The following is an 11346-nucleotide window of genomic DNA, read 5'->3' as shown; positions in this document are numbered from 1 at the left end:
ACTGACGTGTCACATTCATGATGCACATAACATCGCCACCAATTATCTGTCCTTAATCTGTGCAATATCCCTGCAGTACAATTATGAACCCATGGCAGCCGAGCAAGCTAATGATTCCATCATGATAAATCTTCTCAACAATATAACTATAAACCTGCAGATCAAACATTACACTCTCCTCCACTAATACAACATTGCTCTGCAATGTTTCTAAAGACAGAACACAGCCCATAGTTCTGCTCACCATGCACCAAGGAATGTTTTGCAGACTGCACGACTAGTCACCAGGGCATCAAAGGATTGGTACGATTAGTGAGACAGGTTTGTGTGGCCACACATTAATTGTGGCTGCAATCACTGTGCACGTAGTTGCCTTCCATGCCAGTGTTCAAAAATGAACTGCCATACCCAACTACAGCTTGGATTGTTCCCGATTCCCAAAACAAGTTCTCATCAGGTCCAGTTGGACATCATTGGATGGCTTACAGATTCTCAGGGATTCTGATGCTTACTTTCAATCATTGATAGTACGTCTCGTTCGGTTGAAGCAACTCCCCTACATGACATCACTGTTGAATCGGTTGCATGTGCCTTCATGGAAACATGGATCGCTCATTTTGGTGCAACCCAGTTGGTCACCATTGACCAGTGCCACCAGTACGAGTAGGTTTTATTCAATTGTGCTGGCTCTCTGGGGTTACCCATGCACAGACAACAGCATATTGCCTGCAGAGCAATGGCTTCGTAGAGAGGTGGCACAGGACGTGAAGGCGGCTCTAATGTGACAAGCTGGTTTGTGAACCAAAGTACTGAACTGGATTCTCCTCAGCATTCACTCTTCGTGTAAAGAAGACTTGTGTGTCTCTCTAGCGGAGGTGGTGTATGGAGGACCACTAGTTCTACCAGCTGACTTCTCACAACCTATTACTTATGGCCATCAACAAGACCTACTGGCAGTCAAACAGCGCATCCATCAGCAGATTCAGAACATCCATTTGCCACCACTGGCTCTCTGTACAACCCCAAAAGTATTCATACACAAAGAGCTGTCTAAAAGTGAATTCGTCATGGTGAAGGATGACATGGTCCAAAAAGCCCTGCAGCCACCATGCGCTGGCCCGTACTGGGTACTCCCAAACAGGCGTCAGATATTTATCTTGCTTCACAGCAAGCTCACAACAGTCTACTTCCCCCACCTAAAGCTTGCCTCGGTCCCGTAAGATGCTCTGAATACATTGCATCCTGAGGGCAACACCTCAGTCGACATTACTGGCAACCAAAGTACATTGCAGCTTCCTTCCCCATCAGCAGAGTCATATCTCAACAGCTGATCCCCTGCTGATCTACTATAACCCCCATTTCGCCGTCCAGGTCATGCTACAGCCGCCCACGACATCTGCTGCAGCACCTGGCACTGTACCACGTATACAACCTACACATCAGTTATGGTAATCACTCGAAGAACGATCCATCCAAGTCCATTCACATGCCAGCCATGACGAGGCCAGTCAAGCACACCTGCGTCTTCACCTCCTCACCTACACACATATGTAAGACACAGCCCCCATGAGAAATAGTCCATCTGTGTCCACTTGCATGCCAGCCATGACATTAACCTAGTACAGGTTGGCTTAGCTAACAGTTTTGCAGAAAAAACAGTTTGAGATTTTGGTAAAAAGATTTTTAATACAATAGAAAGACAGTTTCACTTAAAGACAAGGTTAGCCAGCATTTCCATGACATATTTTGCCCTGGTGTGACAAAACTGCAAATGCCTTTAGGTGGGCTAAAGTTTAGATGCGGGTCCTGTGACAATATTTATGTAGGCCAAACAGCAAGGGATTTTAAAACAATATTCGTGGAACACAACTGTGCAAGTATTAGCAGTGCCTTAGTGCAACACTTATATCGATTAGAAGTAGGTTTATATTATGTAACTCTGTATCTGCAATTATGAAATGTGTATTCCAAGTTATTTAAACTCTTTGATTTGTGGCAAGAAAATTAGAGTTTTATAATGTATATATGAAAAAAGCAAAAGGATATGTTAAAATGATAAATTATTATAATGTGTGTATGTTCAAAAAAGGAAAATGTTTATTGAAAGTTGGTTCATACTTAGTGCACTTGTATTTGTAACATGTAAAATATATGGGGAAGTCCCCCCCACAACGGGAGAGGAATGGTGCGATGTAAAAGGTGGTTTTGGTGGATGAACTGAGCGGCTCCTTTGTGTGAACGGAGTGCAGTATGTGGCTAGCCGTAGCACGCTACACTTAGACAGTGCTAAGAGAGGCAATTGGAAGCTGCTTTATAAAGGAATTGCCTTGGATGTGAAGCTGGCTTTTATTTGGTATTTTCGATGTAAAGGAATGGCTCTAATTTGCTGGAAGTCTGACACCAAGAGATTGAACATCAAGAGCCGTGAGTACAGTTAGCCGTCAAGTTACTTGCCACTAATCTTTGCCATTGCTTCACAAACTTCAAACATTCAGTAATGTATATGGGCATGGACCAGTTAATTTGTGTGTTGATTCAATAATAATCACAAAAATGTAAATTCATGTCTGTAACCATATTTTCTATCCTGATCACGAAACTGTGCAGGGTCCTCACCTAAGTGCTATTAAAACCAAGTATCCTGATTTAAATGAACAATTCTTGCATTCAAGAGTTTAAAAGTGATTTTTTGTCTAATGTAAAAGGAGTAGTAAAAGTTAAAACCACAAAAGTGAAGTTGGATAGGATTTTGCTAAAGTATCCTTAGTTTATTACAAAATATAGTTTTGTTGGAATACAGTGCAAGATGTGTAAATATTATTGTGTAAAATACCTGTTTCACAGATGATAAAAAAAGCAAAGAAGTTATGCTCATTTTCAAAAATTGTGTGGTGTTGATTTCTATCATGAATGGTTCCTTTTTTTGAAGTTAATTAAGCCCAGTGTTGTATTTTATTGTCTTGCAAAGTAAATTGTGAACTACTCCAAGTGAAATGAATGATTAGCTGTTTTGAATTAGTCTTTTCTACTCTAATAATCAGAGAGTGTGAACTAGTGAAACTGTACTACTTTATGGGTCCCCATCATATTCCCCATCTATTAGGAAAAAACTGAACTATTACTGTTGCTAAGGAAAACTGATATGTGTAGATGAGCTTAAACAGTGTATTTATGATGATATTCATCTTCATTTGTGTTTTTTTGTCAGTCAAGATAAAAGCCCCTCATGTCCAAATATAGTTCTGCACTACATGCAGTAACATTTCAGTATTTGATTAAGTAATGCTCTTGAGTATAGATGTCATTAGTATGAGCTTGGTGCAAAATTACTTCCTATAATTTACTGGTGTGTGCGTTATTGGTAACTGCTGCTAAACACAGTTCAAAGTCTACTGTGTCAGATTGTATCCTGTTTGCTATTCAAAGGGAGATCTCAATGAAAGTAACTTCAATAACCAATATTAAATTTTCTTAAAAATATATTTCTAAATTAATGTGCCTTATTGGGCTGGCGACCATTTAATTTTTTTTTTCATTTATTTATGATTTTATGACTTTCATTAACTCCCAAGGTTAAAGTCCGTTTGGTTTTCCCGTTAATTTCACCAAATTCAAAATTATAGTCCGATATCTTTGTCCATTAGACATACATGCGGCCAATCTTCAAAAACCTCTAGGAGGGTAACATTAGCGTGTTTCACGTTAGAGTGATATACATTAGTGTTATACTAGGCTGTCACTCAAAGGACAATGGCCACCAGTTATATCCTATTGAGAGTAGTTTAAATAGTCTACTTTGAACCCAGACAGGGATTTGGACATTTTATAAGATCTTGAAATATATACTCATCATTGTACTAACCCAGTTAGTGCAATCAATGAACAAGTAATAAGTAACAGACAAAGGTTTTCCAGCACATTTGATGAGCTCCTAGCTTAATTTCTCTTTTGCAATTCTCTGTTTTATTTGTGATGTACATACAGAGTCAAAAACACACACATAAAAAAAAAAAAAAAAAATTGCATCACTCCAGTTCCCAGAACTCCTGCAGATTTGACTGTGGATGTTGTTTCTCAGACACAGTCCCTGTGACTGTTCAGAGATGTCACTAAACCCACCCAAAGATGTAAACAACTATGCATGAGCAGCACCTATTAGACAGAGGGTGTCCGACAGCTGATCAGTTCCAGTCAATCCACCAGGAAGGATACGGCTTCTGTTGTCTGTAGTTCAACCATGCCTTGAAGATCCATACCGCAGTTTGATCTTGTCCGCACTGTTACTTTGTGCCAGAAAAGTCTCTCAACAAGGGAAGTGTCCAGGCATCTTGGAGTGAACCAAAGTGATGTTGTTCGGACATACCGAGAGACAGGGACTGTCGATGGCATGCCTCGCTCAGGCCACCCAAGGGCTACTACTGCAGTGGATGACCACTCACTACGGATTATGGCTCTGAGGAATCCTGACAGTGACATCACCATGTTGAATAATGCTTTTCATACAGCCACCAGATGTCATGTTACAACTCAAACTGTGCACACTAGGCTACATGATGCGCAACTTCACTCCCAACAAACATGGTGAGGTACATCTTTGCAACCATGACACCATGCAGTGCAGTACAGGTGGGCCCAACAACATGTCGAATGGACTGCTCAGGACTGGCATCATGTTCTCTTCACTGATGAGTGTCGAATATGCCTTCAACCAGACAATTGTCGGAGATGTGTTTGGAGGCAACCCAGTCAGGCTGAACACCTCAGACACACTGTCCAGCAAGTACAGCACATTCATTTGGCTTTGTAGGCATTACATCCGGAAGCATTGTACATTAAATGCATCTTTGCTAGTTTCTGTAATAATAATGCTCGGTCATCAATAGTTCTGTAAACAGTTTTAACATATTGACTGCCACGAGACTGCCAACGGACACAGCAGTTCCTTATCTTTGATGCCTTGTGCCAACTGGCAGCCACATGCTCCAGTCTGTGTAGTACAGTATGTAGAGGAGTACTTTTCATTGATTTGTATTCTTTGATTGAGTTGACAGTAGTGTACAAGAAATCAAGTGAAATATCTTGTTCAAAGCATTGGATTTTGTTTTTGGAACTTGGTCATTTTTATTTCTATGAGGAGCAGTCAAATGAAAATTGAGCACCTGCCACAACAGGGCCAAGAAATGATTCCATTCTAATGTAAGCACCACAGGCATTAACTCATTTATCCCACTGGGAGACAAGATGATCATGTCCTGTTTCATCTACATCTACATATATACTTCGCCAGCCACCAAGTGGTGTGTGGCGGAGAACGTGGCTGGCCACTAACAACTCCAGAACCACAGTCATTCTTTCGCTCCCTAATCCGACTGAAATCGACATCCACACGTCTTTCTTCAGGAGGCCAAAGATGTGAAAATGACACCATGAAAGATCCAAGCTGTACAGAGGATGTTGCAGTGTTTCCCAACCAAATCAGTGAAGTGTAAGACTTCATCCAATTGGCAGTGTGGGAGCAGGCGTTATTGTGCAAAAGGATGATTCCGTACATCTGCCTGAGGACCAATGACAGAGCCAACAGTGGAAAAAACCCACATCTCCCCCAGGAAAGAAATCCAAATCTGCTCACTCAAGTTCCAGTAAGGTCTTGACCACTTCCTCTGACTGCAGAGCCCCTCTGCTCAAAGAGTTCCTCAAGTGTGGATCCGCAATCAATGTGTAGAGCTATGTAAACACTTTGCAGAAACTGTGGTGTGCCTTAAAGTTAAAACCCTCGCAAATGCAGAATCATTCTGTTGCATGGTAATGCCCGCCCACCACACTGCCAATCTGACAAAGACTACACTTCAGGAATTTGGCTGGGAAACACCAAAGTGTCCTCCATACAGCCCGGGTCCTTCACAATGGGATTTTCACATTTTTGGCTACCTGAAGACAGATGTGTGGACATCGATTTCAGTCACATGAGGAGGTGCATAAGTGGGTGGGACTGTGAATCAGTCAGTGGCCGACTGCCCTCTACAAAAGAGGAATTGATCATCTCGTCTCCCTGTGGAATAAATGTCTTAAAGCGTGTGGTGATCACTTTAAATTGAAACTTTCCATAGTCTCATTGTGGTGAGTCTTTAGTTTTCATCTGACTGGCTCTTATAATTCTTAAGAAATTTCAGTGTCACTCTACATCCAGCATAAAGCTGAATAGTAATTTATATCTTGTATTGAACAGTGAGATTTACTGTATCCTATAATACAAACATAAATGGATTTAGCTCAAGCAGATCACATACTGTCAACCAGTATGACAGCAAGACATTGAAACCATTAAAAAATGACTGTTTTTCACTGATGAAGAACTACTGTGGCTATTGGATAAATCAGATTTTGTACATGGAGTGGTCCAGCATTATTGGTGTTTTCTGAAGAAGAATGCGCATTTGTGGACACGACTTATAGCGACAGCAATGATGATGACAATGACTGTGCTGAATTTGGTGATGGCAACACATTGCAAAAAATTTACAGCAAGTAGAACTGTAAGAAGTCCCAACTGCGGCCAAGGCTAAATTGCTACTGTCTCGCTAACCCAGCATTGCATTTACAGCCCATGTCCAGGCATAAGACTCTGCTGTGTTCGCTGGTAGCTTCTTAGCCAACAGCATGTAAAAGTCCACCACGATGTCCCAGATAATTGAGTAGTTATTCAAAGCACTGTCACAAATTTCTAAGTTAGTTACTTGTTACAAAACACAAGCACTTATCAAACAAGTGTTTCACATGCACTGGTCATTCAGGACATCGTGCACCCTGAAATATTCATATTGCGACCCTTGGTAGTGTATCTCAAAATACTCAGAGTAGGATCCTCTCCTGACAGTGTAATTGTAACTTTCAAGGTTTTGTGCATACCATATACACTTTCCTTTGCATGTTATCCTTAATTATTCTACTGAAGGAAATTTAACTTTGTTCAGATCTTCAGTTGCTGCAAAATAAATGCACTGACAGAAAAAAACTGCAACACCAAAATATAATTAATGTAGATAAATGAAATTTTCGGAACACATTTGTCTAGGCAACATACTAAAGTGACAAACATTGCAAGATTGCAGCTTAACATAAGTGCAAGATAAGATATTGCAATCATGAAATGCCAGTACATTAATAACCAGTGTAACTTCCAGAATGTTGGCTGCAAGCTTGCATATGTGCATGCATTGTGTTGTACACAGGTGCTGGATGTCAGTTTGTGATATGGAGTTCCGTGCCAGTTGCACATGGTCAAGGCAATGCAGATTTGTGAATGACACTGGAGTTGTTGTCCGATGGTGTCCCATATGTGCTCGATTGGAGACAGCTCTGGTGATTGAGCAGACCGAGAGACATGTCGACACTCTGCAGAGAATGTTGGGTTACAACAGTGGTATGTGGCCAAGCTTTACACTGGTGGGAAACACCCCCTGGAATGTTGTTCACGAATGGTCGAATTAGCAGACTGATGTACAGTTTTCCAGTCAGGGTGTGTGGGATAACCACGAGAGTGCTCCTGCTGTTGTGCAAAATCACATCACAGACCATGACTCTAAGTGTAGATCCATTGTGTCTAGAATGCAGAAAGGTTGGATGCAGACCCTCGACTGGCCTCCTCCTAATCATTATAAGGCCATCCTGATGCTGGAGTGCAACCAGCTTTCATCAGAAAACACAATAGATCTCTACCCTGCCTTCCAATGAGCTTTCGCTTGACACCACCGAGGTCGCAAATGGCAGTGGTTTGTGGTGAGTGCAATGCACGCTACAGTGTGTCTCGCTCAGAGCTGTCCTCGAAGTAACCGATTCGTAAGAGTTCATTGTGCCACAGTAGTGCCAACTGCTCCTCAAATTGATGCTGCCAATGCAGTACAATGTGCCAGAGCCATACGCCAAACACAATGGTCTTCCCTCTCGGTAGTGCCAACTGGCTGTCTCAAACCGCGTCTTCTTGTGACCACCGCTGCCAGCCATCGTGTACTGTGGCTACATTCCTGCCAAGTCTTTCTGCAATATTACAGAAGGAACTTCCAGTATCTCGTAGCTCTATTACATGACCTCATTCAAACTCAGTGAGGTGTTGATAATGACGTCTTGGTCACCTTAAAGGCATTCTAGACTCCACCTTGGTGCTGTGACTTTTTTTTTACCATCCATATATTTTGATATATGATTAAAACTGTTGGTGGAAAAACTGTGACATGTGTGTCCATGGTAGCAGCCTCTGAAATCATAGCTAATGGCTTACTTCACTTGTCATACTGATACGTAGGCAAAGCAGCTATACCGTGAACACTCTGACTACACAAGTCATCGATCATACATTGTGCCGTTACAAAATGTGCATTATTATATGGAAATTGGAATGTCACTCACATACAGTTTGAGGGCACAAGGCAAGAGGAACTGCATGTCCACAAAAGTATTGTAAACTCTGACAGGTATGCAAGATATTCTTGGACAAAAGTATGCTAAGAAACTACTACAAACAAGTTTAGTATACTTGCACAACTTCTTGTTCCAAATTTAGCACAAATAACTTCATACCAGAATTGTCAATTTTTTTGAGTAAAAGAAAGAACTGATACTTTCTAATCTATGTGAAGCAATTTTGTTACACAAAACTCACTGTACCCAAAATATGCCAAAAAAGCTGCTACACAGCACGAGCCCTAGAAGATGCAAACTGAATTTTCCACCAATGAAAGCTGATGGAACCTCATTTAATAAGCGACTGTGCCATTTCATGTAGGGCAAAAAATATGGTACATAAAAGCTATTTTCGATAATGATAGAAGCTGAAGAAATAAATTAATGTTTGCATCACAGTGAGGACTTGAACCCGGGTCAAGTGCTTGCTAGGTAGATGGGCCAGCCAGCCATTAAACCACCGTAGTGATGTGGCTAACACAGCCACACGGACTACCTTAGTCCAGTGCCCTCCCTAACATGAACTTCATTCCACACCTTCAGCCCATTTTCTCCTTCCCCATACTGCTTTGGTGGTGTAATGTCTTGGACATCTGCCTCGTAAGCAGGATACCTGTGTTCAAATCCCAGCTGTAGCACAAATTTTAATTCATTTCTTCAGCTTCTACCATTATCAAATATAAAGTTGAGACACATACGTCTCAAGGTAATTGTAATTCCATCAGATGCAAGCTATTCGTTTAGAAATAGATCACTAGAATTAGTCCCCCGAGTTTCTAGAGTTGGCAGTCGTGTGCATGAGTTGTGCTTGCTTGTATGTCTGAATGGTGTGCGTTTCTCTTTTGCTGTTGATGGCTGTGGCTGAAAACTTTATATAAGTGTCTTTGAATCATGCTTGTCTGCAACTTAATGTGTCTTCTATCTTTTTCTGCATTGTTGATATTCCTACCAGGAGTTTCCATTGTTTAATACAATTACTTCCCACTTTAAGTGCAAACAAAGCCCTTACTGAGGTTTGGAATTTACTTAAGAAAATCACTTTTGAGAGCTGAGGTATATCCAATGGTAAAAAAAATTAAACGGTCATGAGCAATCGAATTTGAGATAGTTGCTCTATTGGAGGGGGAGGGGGGAGAAAGAAAGAGAGAGAAAGAGAGAGAGAGAGAGAGAGGGAGAAATAAAAAGAGAGAGAGGGCGAGAGAGAGAGAGAGAGAGAGAGAGAGAGAGAGAGAGAGAGCGCTATTGTCTTTGTGGTGAATGGAACAGGTCGGCACAAGAGTCAAGCTCTCAGTGCAAATATGAACTAATTTGATTGAGCCAGGATAAGGGCATCTCCTGATACATCGGACACACTATCTCGGGAGAACAGAGGCAGTTAGTTTTTTCATATGCCACATACCTAAAGTATCTCACTTTGGGACAAGCCACTGCTGCTGACACCAGAGCCAACTGCTGTGGGCAACAATGCATTGCTGATGGAGGACTGCCATTCAGTATCACTAACTTGCTATGGGCTACAGAAGTCACACATGTGCAGCACCAGGCACAGACAATAGCTTGAGTGTGGGAACATCACCACTATATGCTAATCATGGGGAAAGGCCATCTGCATTGATAAGTCTTGGTACACCATGATGTCAGCATATGAGTATGTACAATGACAATCACATGAGGCAACGTATCTTGTCCCTAAGAGGGCACCATTCACGCAGGAGGTGGAGTTGCTGCTGCCTTCTGTGGGGGATGTTTACATGGGATGAAGTGAGATTCCCGATACTAAATGCATATTTTAAAGTGGCACTTTTCTGATCAGAGAAAGTCAGCTGACTTCAGGATGTTACTGAATGTTTACACTTGTTGCCAACTATACCTATGTACCAATAGTTTGTGCTGTAGCATTAAGTAGCCATTGTGAAAACAGTGTTGTGCATTGTGGTTATTATTATTATTATTATTATTATTATTCAGAAAAGTGAGCCGCCTTCTAGTGGTTGGCCATCAACTTTCACGTCAGTTCTATGATGCATTAACCCAATACATGTTCATTTCTTTAGTGTGTTATAAGCCTACTGCCCTTGGAGAAGGCAGGGCCTGTTCCAGCAGCCAATGTGCTATGAGCCAATCGTAAGATTTCATTCCCAGCATCCTCTATGGAACATCCACCTTAAAATGTGTGATTAATATATATGCCTTTATCTGTCTTTGAAAAACAGTATGCGACACTACTCTTCAGTCATGTGCATCTGTTTGTTCATCTTCACTATCCTCACAGCTGACCTGCATCTTTTGGAAGACAATTCACTGGAATCAGATACATTAAACACATGAGGGATGCTTGTGGGCAATACCTGTGCACCTTGGACCCAGCATGAACCAACCAACATGAGTTTTATTGGAATTAGATTAGTCATGGATCAGTACAGCTCCCCAATGCCTTTGGTGTCTCTCTGAGTTCACGACACATTGCCACTGTTGTCAGGTTGACAGCACTGATACTTTCTAATCTATTGAAGCAATTCCTGTATAGAAAATTCACCATACCCACAATACGTCAAAAAAGCTGCAACATAGTGCACATTAACATAACAGTGTGTGTGTCTGTCAGATCCACTTGCTAATGGGTGTATATTTCTTCCAGTTCAGTACTTTGGTGATCAATGGAGTGTTCATTAACCCACAGCTTAAATAATTAATAAGCAAATGTAACTCTTAAGATTGTCATTAGTGGGATGTTATGTTCAAGTCAATGTCTTGTTGCAAGGCAAAACCTTTCCCAACCAGATGTCTCGGCATGTTGCTAGCAAATGACATTATAATCCTTTTGGTTCATTTCTCCATCTGTTTTCACCAGATCTCTGACTTTATTGACTCTTTCCCAATGGTCTGCTC

The sequence above is a fragment of the Schistocerca cancellata genome, chromosome 1 (genome assembly GCF_023864275.1).
Source record: "Schistocerca cancellata isolate TAMUIC-IGC-003103 chromosome 1, iqSchCanc2.1, whole genome shotgun sequence".
Taxonomy (NCBI): domain Eukaryota; kingdom Metazoa; phylum Arthropoda; class Insecta; order Orthoptera; family Acrididae; genus Schistocerca; species Schistocerca cancellata.
The sequence above is the reverse complement of the archived record's forward strand: the minus strand, read 5'-3'. Positions refer to the sequence as shown.